Consider the following 15,334-nt stretch of genomic DNA (forward strand, 5'->3'; position numbering starts at 1 on the left):
CTCAATTCGCCAAAGTCTTAGTAGCATTTTTTATCCTCTTTGAAATTTATCTAAATTTTATCAAAAATTCCAAGCCCTCTCCATGGCATCTATCATGGGAATGTCAAACTATGGCACCATCATCAAAAAATTCTTGAGTGTTGGCTTCTCAATCTAGAAGACGAAGATCCATCTCATACTTGTGCTAGAAGGTAAAAGGAGAGCCATGTCCACTTGCGAGTCAGAGCATGTTCACAACAACGATAGTTGTCACGTACGAAAGGTACGATACGGTACGGTACGATAAAATACAGTACTAAATGGTACCTTAAGATTTTATAAGGTACGGTATGATATTAGTACGAAAAAAAATAACTCGATTATTTTGGACTAAAGATAATAGAATAGATATTTCAAGTCTAAATAGCAATGCTATTAGAGTATATAAGATGAGTACTTCAGGGTAACATGCCAAAACCTAATGCTGCATGTGCAACATGCACTACTACTATCTACAACTTATAACTATATAGATGGGAGTGGATACATCATACATGCATGATCATACAAATAAGAGAAGTGTGGGCTTGAGAGAGAGAAGGTTGAGAGAAATTGTTTGAATCTCAAATAACCCAATCTCATGGGAGAATCATATTAATGTAAGGAGCATTTAGCTCGTCCCAAAGTGCAGTTCGAATGGGAAAGATGTATCCATTAAGTTGGTACCTTATGGTACTAATATGTAAGGTACAGTACCTAAAGTATGGTATAGTATGAAACCTTTCGTACATGGTACTAGTGCAACTATGGTTGAGAGAGGAAAGCGGCTAGAGAGAGAGAGAGAGAGGGGGGGGGGAGGCTTGAAAGAAAAAGAGGGTGTGAGAAGCTTGAGAGAGAGAGAAAGAGGCTCAGGGGAGAGAAATAAGAAAGAAAGAAGAAAAAAAAAGAAAGCAAAAAGAAAAAAAAAAGTTGTATGCTTGAAGAAGAGTAGCCAAAAAGTGCCTATTTTTTCGTACTAAATCGTATGGATACATACCGTATCGTACCGTACGGATCACTCCGTACTACGTATAGAGACAACCCTAACGGCAACCCACAACTGCATCAAGGATGACTTAAGAAGAATGCGTGCACTCGCCATCATTGGGCTCGGCCTCTCTAGAAACCTTCTTCATCACCTCAATCTCTCAAAAACAGCAAAAGAGATACAATATAAACTTCAAGATACATTCAAGGGAGATATTAATCATTCCAAATTATTTTTAAAGATGTAATTATTTACTATCTCCTACAATCCTTTGGAGACTCTTAAAAACATATTGCTCATTTAAGTCTTTTGTACCAACAATTGGCCACTCTGAATAGTCATACGGATGATGATGATAAAAAGGCTATACTTCTTAACAGCATGATGAAAGAAACAAAGTTCAATGAAACTATGGCCACCCTCAAAGTAGCTCAAGAGATGCAATATAAGGAAATGGTCGCTATCATTTTGGATAAGAAAAGGTGCACCAAATATGCGGACAAAGCATCCACACCTTTCTACACCAAGAATCAAGAAAAACAAGCAACACACCCATTATTCCCTTGCTAATACGTTATCAAATAGTGATCTTGACGAGCCACTAACTACTAATAATAAGGCTCTAAATGTGTCTATTCAATCATTGTCTTTAGGCAATGATGAGCCCTTTCAATATACATTTTAAATAAAATAATTAAGAAATAAATAATGTGTTTGGAATTAGATACTAACCATGCTAATACATACGTTAAGACCCTTCCAACGCATCTATTTACTCAGCACTGTACAAGGTACTCTGTCTAGATATTTATCCAAAAAGATTTATATTTTTCTTTTATAATTCTATTATGAGTTATGCTTGAGGGGAAATTTGTAACTACTTTACGCATGACCTCAAAGTTCATCCCAAAAGCTATACCCAATGCATTCAACCTCTAGTCATGTGCACAGTGCCTTTGAGCCATGCAAACTTTTCATCAACTTCTAGGCTATGCGCATGCACTTTTGCACCATCCCTTACCTTGGGTCCCTAAGCTTCTCGATAGACCATGCCATGACCATCCTCAAGTTGCACCTCTCTCACTTATCTCTTCTTTTCCTAAACCATTATACGGGACTAAACATTGTCTCTTTGAGATAAGACCTTCTCATTTTCATTTATTTGTATATTTCTTGTCACGAATTCAGCCATGTGAAGAAGTACCCTAATGCAAAAACATAATACCAAAGCATAGAATTAAAAGAAAATCAATTAGGGTTAGGGTAACTCAAAGACAATGAACACAAAGAATCTAAATGAATGATTAAATATTGCATATACAATGCTCGTGTAGCAAACACAAGGTGCAAGAATGAAAATTGTATCAAGAACTCTCATATATCAAGGACCAAGTTAGAGGTGTTAAGTAGGAGAGTGTGTCGTACTCCTAATGGATCCCAAAACGCACCAAAGGTAGCCTCTAAGAGTCGAACACCAGCAAATGCAACCACAGAAGGTTGGATCTCATGTAGACAAGCATTGAGGAGAGAGAAATACCAAAAATGCATATACTTGAGGAGAAAGAAAAACTAGGTTACAGTAGATGAGTGTAAACACAGCCACCAGGAGCCACACAACGAGCAGAAGAGAGAGAAAACACCAAACACAAATGCTAGATGATGAAGCAACAGCAAGAGAGTGATGACAGCTCCAAAGGACCAAGTGATAGCTCCAGATTGATGGCAACAACCAACAAGCGGAGAGTAAGACTGGAATCTGGTGCCAGATGGTAGCATACAACAAGGGGAAGCTCTAACTGCAATGTCCTCCACAAAAGGGTGTGGCCAGCAGAGATACAATTCCTAAGACCTGCAAAAACGAGATTAAGGCTGAATGGAGGACAATCGGCTTAGTTATAGAAAGTTTTGGAACCTTGTACAGTGCACTATTTTAAAACTCTCTCGAACCGTGCACCCAATTAGGGATTTAATTAATTAAGCATTTTTCGGATTGTTTAAATGGCTAACTCAACATAAAATGCTTATTTTACCTCAACAAGCCACCCATGACCAATGAGGGGTTTGTTAGTATTATACACACTCCCGTGTGTGAACACACCTTAGATGTGTAAGTATGTGTGTCAAAGGTTGAAAGCCTTTTATACCTCCCACAATTTAATAAGGGTCAAAGGCTTGGGAGAAATCCTTGGCCTATATAATGAGGGCCTAACCATTGTACTTTCATGAACATCTATCACATCAATCTATTCAGCTTGTTATGTACTACAAGAGTTTTATCTCTCACTCTCACTCCCATGGAGCAACATCCACCTTAGCTCTTTTTTTTTCGTAAAAGGACCACCTTAGCTCTCTCTCTCTCTCTCTCTCTCTCTCTCTCTCTCTCTCTCTCTCATATCTTGTTGAACCCAACCACCCTATAAATCCAAACGACAACCATAAGTGAGTCCATATGAATAGGTACACATAACATATCTCAACACACTCAAACAAGCTATCTAATGTGACATTTTAGGTCCAAATGCTTGCCATTTGTTCAATACCAAGATGAAAAGGATCTTGTTTAGGAGAGATGTCAAATTTGACAAGAGATGTGTTTCGTTAACTCATGAGTCTATCACTAACGATTTTCCCTCTCCTCTGCCATCTCAACCACATTTGCTTTTCACTCCTAGCTTACCCACATAGACTTCTACCCCAAACCACCTCCTTGCGACCTATTACCTCACTAGTACCAAGAGACCATGTGGAACCTGAGGATCATTCCCATAACTTCATCCAAGATGGTTCAAGAAGATCTTTCAAGCTAGCTCCTTTTGCTTCCTTTGCGTCTATCTTCACGACAAATTTTGTAGCACATTGTAAAACGAATTGAAGCATCTCGATTGGCATCTCACCATGGCAAAGAAACCTAAAAGTCTTCACCGTAACGGGACTTGGACTTTGTGGGATCATCAAAGTCACAATGAAAGTCATTCGGACAAAGTGGACATTCCATACAATGCTAAAGCCAGATGGGACCTTAGACAAGTGCAAGGCTGGCTTGGTGGTGCAAGGTTTCCAACAAAATCATAGCATTGACTATAAGGAGCCTTTTCCTTCCCACTCCATACCTAACATACCTTAGACTACTATTACCCTAGCTGCCCACATAGTTGGCCAATCTATCAAATTGATACAAAGAATGCTTTTCTAAATGGTTATTTAGACAAGGTCTACATGGCCTAGCCACCTCCGTTACAAGCTATGAGGATAAAGTACTTCGTTTACAAAAAGCTCTCTACAGGGTCAAGAAAGAATCTCATTCATCGTTACATAGGATGCATAATTCCTTAAAGAGCGTCGGTTCCATTTCTCCCCTTAATGACACATATCTTTTTATTCATGACACTTTAGATGTACTTCTATATGTGGATGATCTTTTGATTGCTGGTTCCAATACTTTTACCATATAATCTATTGATGCACAAGTCAGCTCCACATCTAAGATGACCAACCTTGGTCTTCTTTCCTATTTCTTACACATTGAAGTCTTATAGCATACCAAGGGGTATTTTTGCCTACCAACATAAGTATGTCCTTCAATTAGTTAATCAATAATTTTCAAATGGTGTTTGGCCAATAGCTACATCCCTAGATCCAATTGTCAAGCTAACTAAAAACTATGATGCTCCTTTTTTTTATGAGCATGACTACCATCAAGTACTTGTGAAACTCCTATGGCTGATTCATACCCGCATTTATCTCCCTTACATTGTCTCTAATTTGAGCAAATATTTCAAGGCACCTAGGAAATCTCATTGGAACAGTTATATGCATGTTTTGAGGTAAACTATGCAACTTTGCTTATTGTTTCCTTTTTAGTAAACAACTAACATTGCAAGGATATACTAAATCTAACGGGTTTGCAGGTCCGTGTTTTCCTTCGGCTTGCTGCTATATCTTGGTCGAGCCAAAAGCAAGATATGGCTGTTGCATCTTCAAATCAAACAATATATTGGGAATCACATGATGGTACCATGGAGGCCATCTTCTTGGAGTCAGATGGCGAAGCTACATTTTCAATCTGAAGCTCCTACTATGATCTGCTATTATGGCCAAACTGTCATGGCATTTATTGGCTCCAATCTTCTCCAACAAGAGAAATCAGGAGACAATTCACTATCACTTCACTCAAGAGCAAGTGGAAAAGGATGCCCAATGCCTTGCTTGTGTACCTTCATCCAACAACCATGTTGACCTTCTTATAAAGCCAATCAACCGAGCAATCTTGAAGCATCTATGCCAATAGACTAGTTTCAATCCACACCCTCCTTTGATAGGGTCATAATGGGGAGAGAGGACCTCTGTGGAAGCTTTCGCTCAACTGCTAAGACCCACGAACCGTTTATTGCTTCAAGCGTTCTAAGTCGAGTACTAATGGCTACCTCTCACATAGGCGACGCGCCATCCATATCTACGGGTGTAGTGAGCTTACCTCCATGCCGATCAAGTTACCTCCTCTCCCGCACACTCTGGTAGCTCCACGATCCAAGTGCAAGCTTCAAGCAAGCTCCATCCTCAAGCTCCACGCTCCAAGCTCCATAGCCGCAAGCAAGACAAGAGAAGAGAAGAGAAAAGAAAAAGAGAGGAGAAGATGGAGAGCTTCTCCTCCCCGGTCTCTCGCCCTTACACACTCACTCCCTCACACTCTCACACTCCCTCTCTCAAGCACAAGCTCAAGCAAGCAAGAACAAGAAGAAGAAGAAGAGAGCCACTTTTGGCCACACACAAGAATGAGCTTCTCATTCACTTTTCAACTTTATATACAAAACCCTAAATCCCTTTTGGGCGGTCATCCCCTTATCCCCTTTTTTACATGGCCGGCCGTGGCAGAGGCCCTTTTTCCCATTGTCCTTCTATCTTCCTAGCTTCCTTTCCACCGCCCGTCTACATTTACAAATTGCACAGGTGAGAGCCCGGCGCTCCTTAAATTAAATCATGATGCGCTTGCGCTCTTTTACAAAAGTATTTACTTGCACTTTTCCTTGTGCACATTTTTCCCTTATTTAGGACTTTTCTACGCTTCTTGTGTTTCTAGATTTTCTTGGCGTGCCTTTGTTTTCTGTTTCACTTTGCCTTGGCCTTGTCTTCTGCTTTAGCTTTTCCGGATTTTCCACCTTTGTTCGTTTAAGGGTTAACAACCTCTTAGACCAGCATTAATTAATTAATTAATACCTACTCTATAATGTCACCACTGACATTAGTTGTCAATAAATTGGTCCAAGCCAAATTCTAACACTGGGTACTACCTAAAACCTATCACACAACTTAATGCAACTTTCGCACTAACTGATATTTCAAGATCCTAGGTCCCATACTATGAAATAATTAGCTTACATTTCACATGTGCAAATCACATTAGCAGATGTGATTAACTTTTAATCAAATGCTAAGGAAAGCAATAAAATTTTACATCCTTGTGACAGGTTGCATCTCTTCTAGGTTTATCACACTAATAGGAGATCTTATGTTTGTCGTTAAAAGTGGTATTTTTGTATTTTAAACATCCTAGATTTATCAAAGTAACAAAAGATTCGACTTATATTATCTTTTGAAATTTACTCTTTTTATGTTTTGTCATTTACAATATTAGTATGTGCCAACAGACATTCTATCTTTCTCTCTCTCCCTCTCATTTTGTAGTCTTTATAGAGCAATTTTCTAAATGGTTTCTATTTCACAAACATTCAAGTTGACACTTGGGAGGTTTGCTTTACAAACCCACATAGACTAATCGTACAACATTAAAAATGTTGGTTACTCCTACCCGCCATCTTCTTACGTCTTCCCAACCAAGCAAACTGCAAGTTCTCAAGATCTATTCAAAACTCAACACTAGAATCCTCATGTGCTTGAAGATGTGATCGAAGTCCTACAATGTTTCTTCTTACATACAATGAAGATACTGACTTTGAAATATTGCCTCTATAGAAACATGAACGTGTAAGATCTTTCTTTACACAATGCATTTCCAAGTGAATTAGTAGAGTTTTTATCTTATAACGAATGTATACATACCACAAGAAGAAGATAAAGATAAAGAATCAAAAGAAGATGAAGAGAATGTTGCATAGAATAATGCTCTACTAAAGGGAAGTTGAAAGCCACTTACCAACTTTCAAAGTTCAAGTTCTTGTGAGTGTATGTGCATCATCTCAAGCATGTCTCACACCATAAGCCATGAGATGCTTGATGGAAACCTTCAAGACAAGCAATCTAAAAATCGAAAAATTTTTACGAGACACGTATATTTGGCAGACTCTTCGAATCTTAAAGAAGATTGTAATACATTGATGCAAGCTTGTGAAGGTTGCGAGTACTTTCACATGTATACCTACAAATAACTATGCCAAGCAAATTTTTTTAAATAATTAAAAAACCATTCTTCATAATTCGATGATTCAATGTGATCTAAATGGTTCTTGTAAAGAATATAGACTTTTATTTAATGTGAAAATGTTCATCTTTTGACAGCTCACGTCATTCACCAACGTCCTAGAATCTACTTTAAAATTGAAGAGTTTAACAAACAAATATACCATCTATTCTTTCCATTATTAAATCATTTGATTGAAAGAATTCCATCAATATCTCATGGCTTGTGGTACGAGAAATACTCAAGATGTTGCCAAAACAATGAGCTCCACAAACAGTATAAGCTTTTTAAACCACCTTATTATTAAATCATCTTATACGCCTATTTGCAAGGACTCCACCTTCGAAAGTTGGGCAATGGCATCCAACTCTCCTTTAGTACATTATTTTATATACTTACTAACCTCCTCTTCATACTACTTTCCCTTGATATATAATTCTTGATATGGAAGTCCCTTACAAGGCTACTTTGTATTGGGTTTTTGCCTTGGGACACCTTGTTCTAAGGTGTAATATAATTTTTACTTTTCTCAAGACAAAAAAAACTCATTATCTTCTTCTTATGGTTTAGTATATCGATACTCTTTATAAGATAGACTATTCAAACATTATACTGGTTTATCTTGAAATACAATATATAAACATAGACCATGTAAGTTCATGTTGTTACAAAGGCCATACTCCAATAGGTATCTCCATTCTCTGTTACAAGCAATATTACGTAACTTCAATCACATCTTCAATGCACAAATGGCTACTAGTATTGAGTTTTGAATCGATCTCAAAAATCCCTACTCTGCTATGGGTAGATTGCAAAAAAGACACAAGAAGATGATCACCAAGAGTAACCAATGTTCTCAACACCTCTACAATTACCATGTGTTATTTTGTAAAGCAAACCTCACAAATATCATCTTGAACACTTGTTGGATGAATCTTTCGGTGCATAACCCTACAAAGAAAATGGTCAAAGGTAAACCCCACAACTTAATCTAAATCGATCATTATTTAAACTATAAAATAAAGACCTTCCAAAAACCACTCTATGAAGGCTCTAGGATTGGTTTGTTAGTTTTTTTTTTTGTGTGTGTGTGTGTGTGTGTGTGTGTGTGTGTGTTTGTTTTTGATTTGGGGAGGGAGAGGAGAGAGATAAAGAGAGAGAGATATATATTAATGTCTTCTGAGGGCAAAATCATCCTATGAGACAAAACCATATACAATGATGATCATCACTAGATATCAAAGTGTGACATGCTAAACGATGATCGGCAAATATACTGCAAAAAGAAGCCAAGGTGATGTACAAGAGAAAGTAATGCCCATGTAGGATTACAACAAGAAGATGAAGGAATGCATGTCTAGTTATGTGGCTGAATAATACACAGATATCTAGTTCCACCCATTCAAGATAGATGGGCAGAGTATGTCATATATCCCTATGAATTAGTATGGGGGTAGCATTTGGACTGATCCCTCAACTCTATCAGATGTTGCTCGTGTCACTAACAAATCTCCCTCATCTCTCTCTACTATAGCATTTGCATCCGGTGCCCCTATATCCACAGTCGGTGTGTTGCTCTCATCTCATCTCTCTGGAGTGTAACCCCTCTCTATGTAGGTGCTGTGTGTGGAATCACTACCTAGAAGAAATCGGTAAACTGTGTCCGATGTCCCCCTCTCTCTATAATACCTACCTGTAGTAATGATGTGCAGAGCTTTTGAATCTCAACTAGGAACTGGCCTAAGTGGCACTAGTCCAAGGACTCCATGGCTAGTCTGAGGGGGAGGTGTTCTAAACATGCATCCCTATCCCCTTATCATTATCTTTGTTTTTCCTCAGCCATCATCCATCACTCTCTTCCCCCTTTTTCCCCACACCCTCTCTAAGAGTTGTAACCCACATCTAAAGCTGCCATCTTGCTGTTGGAGGCACCGCCCATCTTGTTTGCTGCTGCTAGGAGCAGCCGCCATCAGCTGGAGCTGCCATCCTTTACTAGAGGACCATCGCCTGCTATCTCAGCCTGCCACCCAGTTGTCCTCCCATGTCACCATCTGTTTGGGACTGCTGCAGCCTACATTTTCAGCTGGCAAGTAAAAAACCACTGGTCTTATCGTTTTCACCACCATTTGCTGCTCGTGATGCTGTGTTTCCGCCAGCACACCTTCATTTTGCCACCTGGAGTCTACACCAACATCTGACTGCCCAAACACCGAGTTTCATTCCCTCCACTACTATCAACATCATCAGCCTACACATTGGACTTCTGCTGCTGCAATTTTTGGGATCCGTTTCGATTATGACACTCTCAAAGTTGTTCTCAAGGCCTCCAACACCACGCTCAGCTCAATGGTTCACCTCTACCCCAGTCCTTGAGACATAGAGGTTCAAGGCCCCTTCTATCATTTTTCCATCTCTATACACCCTTTGTCAAAAGATGACGTACCAGCAAGACAGTAGGGTTTGCGGGGACAAACACAGAGTGAACTCGGCAAACATGGAGGAAGAGAAGAAAAGAGAAAAGAAACTTTGATGAATGGAATGATGAAGATCGGAATCATGGAGTGAATGTGATACAAGGGAACAAGGGTGTTGTAGCACAAGGAAGATGATGAAGACAGCCACGAACCATGAACTGCAATGTCCTCCTGAAGGGGTATGAGGGTAGTGGAGGGGCTGGAGAGAAGAGGTGACGGACTGAATGAATCAACTGTAAGGAATGACTGAGAGAGTGGCCTATAAATAGGTATAATCTAGGGTGGCGCCCTTTTTGGGGCTGCAAACCCTAAACACAAAACGCAAAAATGCAAAAACACAAACTGTGGGTGAAGGGTGAAGGGTTTCTCAATACCCCCTCTCAGGCCCAAAAAGGGCAACAAGAGAAGAGTGAGGTGGAGATGCAATGCCAAATGCTGAAGAATACTCATGCAACAGGTGCCACTTGGACAATGTCCCTTGTGGGGAAATTGTTCACTTGCCCAAGGGCCCTAGTACAAAGATAATAAAAACATGCAATGCATGGGAAGAATGTCAGACTTTGTGGGGTGCCGAGAACTGTAAGGATATGCCCATACTCGATCTCAGGAGGTGGCTCCATGCTAACCGAGGGACAAATAATATCCAACCTGTAATTTGAGAATACCACTTGAAAGGAGACCTGTAAAGATGGTCGAGAGACCGGATGAGCTGTAGAACCCGAAACTCAACCTCGGAAGAGAAGCCACTAGCTCCGTGACTCCATGCTGGAAGGAATACGAAGGCCTAGCCACCAAGTCGTTGTTGAAGACCCAAGGGCCCTAATCTAGATAGATCCTGGGTATGAGTAGAGAAAATGACTGCTCAAACGAGAGCCACTCCTCTAAAGTGAAAGGTAGTGGTGTATGAAGAACTTCATGGCACATAGGGTCCCTCTCTGAATCGGAAGGAGTAGAAGTAGGAGCCCCCTGTGAAGCTGAAGAAGAATTGGAAGCCCCCTTTGAGGGCAAAGTAAGAAAATCCCCCTCTGAATCCCAGTCTAAGAGAGAAAGGGAATCCAACCACTCATGGCTCACGAATTGCAAAGCATCTAATGACGAAGGAAGTGTCGTCGGACATGCTGAAGAAGGTATCTGGGACTCGAAAGAAGCAGCCAGAAAGCATCCAAAAGTGGTCTCTCGAACTTGAGTGGAAGAGGGTGGGGAAAAAGGAGGCTCAAGATGAGCCACCAAGGGTGCGGAACAGTCGCGGGCTTTCAAGAGAGTGAACTGTGGAGGAGATGTGGGCCCTGAAAGCCACTATACCCAAAAGTGGGTGGAGAAAACCTCCACGCAGTGGGATGGTTTCCAGGAGGGCTTATCGCTTTGGAAGGTCTTATAGCCTCCATGTGCTCGAAAGGACTTAGTGCGCGTCGGATGCATCTTATTGCCGCGATCATAATACTCTGATAGCCGATATAGAACGATCTTTGTGGCCCAAAAGAGGAGAGGTGGCAAAGGTAGTGCCAATTGGGAGACGCATATACTCCGGGGGGGTGGGGAGCAAAGGTCAAAGTCGGCAAGCATTGGTGGTGTCACCATTCGTGCCGTAGTAGAAGCACCCAGCAGTCTAGTCATCTGTTGGTAAAAAAGTCATGGATACCAGTATGGTAAATTGGATAAGGGAGGGTGGGAGGGAGAAGAAGGATATCTCCCAATGCACAACAGTAAAATGCAGCAGTAAAACGTCACAGTAAAACGCAGCAGTAGAACACAACAGTAGAACACCGCAGTGAAATGCCACAGTAGAACGCAACAGTAGAACATCGCAATAGAACGCCATAGTAGAACGCATCAGTAGAACGCCACAGTAGAACGCGGTAGTTAGCAGAAGAAGAGAGGTGGATGCCGAATCGGCCACCGGTCTTTGCCTTCACTAGAGTTGAGGATCTTTGCTGCTGTTTGAGTAAATCTAGCTCTGATACCATGTCAAAAGATGACGTACTAGTGAGACAGTAGGGTTTACGAGAAGGAACACGGAGTGAACTCGGCAAACATGGAGAAGAGAAGAGAAGAGAAGAGAGAAGAGACTGATGAATGGAGTGATGAAGATTTGAATCATGGAGTGAATATGATACAAGGCAACAAGGGTGTCGTAGCACAAGGAAGATGATGAAGACAGACACGAACCACGAACCACAATGTCCTCTTGAAGGGGTGTGAGGGTAGTGGAGAGACTGGAGAGAAGAGGTGACAGACTGAATGAATCAGCTATAAGGAATGAATGAGAGAGTGGCCTATAAATAAGTACACTTAGTCTAGGATAGCGCCTCTTTTTGGGGCTACAAACCCAAAACGCAAAAACGCAAAAACATAAACTGCAGGCGAAGGGTAAAGGGTAAAGGGTTTCTCAACACCCTCATCTTTATCTCAGCATTCATCAAATTGTGTTTATCATGTGTCATACAAGTGTATTTCTTTATGCTTGGCCTAGCATTTCTCTACACCAAAAACTCTTAAACAATCAACCTTGAAGTTTCTATCGTACCACGCCTCATGACGAGTCATGATTTTAGCAACTTTATTATAGGGACTATTTTTTCAATTTGATTTCTGCATTTTACAAGTTCTAGTCATACTGTATTAGAAACTATTTTGTATTTGATCCATTTCCATATTTGTTGGTTTCTCCTCTCACCTATACCTTTTTTGAAGTCTAAGAGACCTCTTCAATCAAAGTCATTAAAACATGTGTACATGCCCATCCTTCTAAAATGAAGCTCTATGCATCTTACCAATAATATATAATTCACAAATATATTGATGTTGAAGAGCCTTCACTATCTCTAATAGATTCAAAACCATCTATAGTGGACGAATAAACCTGGCTGTTACTCCATTCTCCTCTTGCTTGTCGAAGCTTTTCTATGCAAAGGTGCCTCTTATCACATCTTGAGCTTTGCAGCACTTGCAAGGCACTCAAAACACAAGATTATACATAAACATGGGATTACTTTGACAAGATGGACAGGTTCAAATTGGGTAGGTAGACATCACAGTCAAAGACCACTACATGTTTTTGATTTATTTTGGGATCAAGTACTATTCATAGAGCAAGAAGTAGCAACCAACTGTTACACTTCCTTTTTACTAACTTGCAGTATAGGACTACATGTGCAATGGTTGAGGAGACTTCAAGCTTTTCACCACATCGAAATTCAGTGTTTGGCATGCACATGACGCACGTACAGCTCTACTACCATTATGTTTGAGAGCAGATCTTGGATATGGAAAAAATATTTTGAATCTAAAACCAATGAGAATAGCCATGGTGGAAAGTAAACTACACACTCATAGATAAGAGAATTTGAGAAAATAAACAAAGGATAGCTTACAAGAATGGACCTCCATGCCAAAGGCCCTTCTTTAATAGTTTTCAATGAGGAACCACCATATATCTTAAACAACTTCCACAAATGAGAAGTTACTACTCTTGCTGACATCCCCCCTCCCCTCCCCCAAAAAAAGCACAAATGGGCTAGCGGACTTGCTCTTTAGGCAGCCTAAATAATTTAACGGAACATTACATTCATGCATAACTGTACATCCAAAAGGGGAAAAAACAATACCCACTAAGGGAATCAACCAAGGAGGTAAGCATCCACTAGGAACCATTGCTCATATTCTTATTTCTTTTTGCCTTCATGATCAATATTTATGTTCTGGTTGGACACCTCCATCTTTTCCACATTGAGACTTTTCTTCTTTGCTTGTAGATACATCCTTTGTACACCATGGTTAAGGTTGCTTTGGCTTTGGATAGCGCTTTATCTAATGTACAAAACACAATTGCAAACAGTGCTAGGCAGTCGCACCGCTAAAACCAGTTTTTGCTCTTCTGGTTGCTTTAATCAATATCATCAGAAAGAGACATTGGCATAGATCGAAACAAAATTACAGTGAATAAGTCATGTGGCTATGCTGCCTCCTTAAAGCAGATTCACACTGTTACAAGTCACAGATGCTTCTAATCTCTCTCTTTTTTTTTAACCTTTCAAAATAAAAAGTATTGGCTTCAGACTAGCTTCTATACAAACCCTTGATGAATGACTACCCAGGGGCTAATTATGGGTTCAACTCCCACACTTGAACCTCACTTTGATTATAAACAATGAAGCAACGAATTGAGATGAAGAGAACACAAACAATGCAACTTAAAAGTCTAGTCAACAAGGAATTCCATCCTACAAACCTAGCTATCACAGCTACCTAACTAGCTCAACCACACACTGATACTATGACAAAAATCATGGTGGATCTGGTGCTACTGGGCATATATATGTTGGATTCTAAACTAAAGATACTCATAACTAAGAATAAGGCGCAGAAATAGATGAAATAACAAAGCATAACCTACAAGTATAGACCTGAAGGATAGCTTCAATTGCTTGAAGAAGATTGATGAGAACAATGAGCCCAAGACCCTTCTTATATAAGTTTTAATGAGGAACCAACAAGGGAAACCGTGGTGAATCTTCAAAAAAATCACTTCCATTGCCTTCCATTCTTCATCATTTGCACTCCTTAGGCATTTAGACATACCCAATATCTAAGAGAAAATGTTAGCAATTTGGTCATCTCATACTTTCTTGAGCCCTACACCAAGTGAATGGGAGAGATTAGAAGCTTTGTCCACTTGAACAGTCTTGGGAATTCTCCACATTTTCATCCATCTGGTCTCTTTGACAATGTGACAAACATTGTCACAAAGTTGCTTCCATTGCCTTCCATTCTTCATCCTTAGCATTCCTCATGCACATATATCCAAGATCTAAACAGGGTTATTAGCAACTTGGTCGTCTCTTGTTTGAGCCCTAGACTAAGTCAATGGAGAGATTAGCATTTGTGTCCCCTTAGGCCAGCCACCACAGTTTCGAGAATTGGCCACTTTTTGATCCACCTAGTCACTTTTTGGTATAGCCAACACTAGTCACTGAGCCCTTTGCATAGTTTAAGGAACCTGTCATTATGGTGACACATAACAGAACACACTTGGCCAACCAGCCTTCTAGTCTTCACCATCAGCACCCTCGCTATCAGTGTGTGTCCCACCTTGTGAAGAGGCTACCTCCTCTCCCTCATTCCTTCCCTTCCCTCCCCATCCAACACCCTTTCCCTTCTATCCTTCCCCACTCCCTGCCTCCTCTCAAAGCATGTGCATTGACCACTTTAGAGAGGCACATGCAATTAGATCCCCCTAACACACTCAAGTTGACAGTATATACTAGGCTGGTTCTATGACAAAGTACAACAATAGTACTCACCTGCATGCCACTATTTCTAGAGCTCATCCTTGAGGCACAGTTGGATGACCCTAACTACAACATCCATCATCCTCTTAAGCACTAGCTTTAGGTCTAGGTTTACTTCAAAAAGGCATGAGCTTCCTACCTAGAACATTGG

The 15,334-nt window shown here is 40.3% G+C and overlaps 1 protein-coding gene across 1 annotated transcript in view; it reads right to left on the reverse strand.

Moving 5' to 3' along the window:
* The window catches only part of LOC148035128 (O-fucosyltransferase family protein), an 89,081-nt gene that overhangs the window by 47,798 nt on the left and 25,949 nt on the right, over positions 1-15,334 (reverse strand). The gene's annotated exons all lie outside the window — the stretch shown is intronic.

This window comes from Lygodium microphyllum, chromosome 6 (assembly GCF_053477565.2).
Source record: "Lygodium microphyllum isolate KBCC chromosome 6, Lygodium_microphyllum_v1.1.10, whole genome shotgun sequence".
NCBI classification, from domain to species: Eukaryota; Viridiplantae; Streptophyta; class Polypodiopsida; order Schizaeales; family Lygodiaceae; genus Lygodium; species Lygodium microphyllum.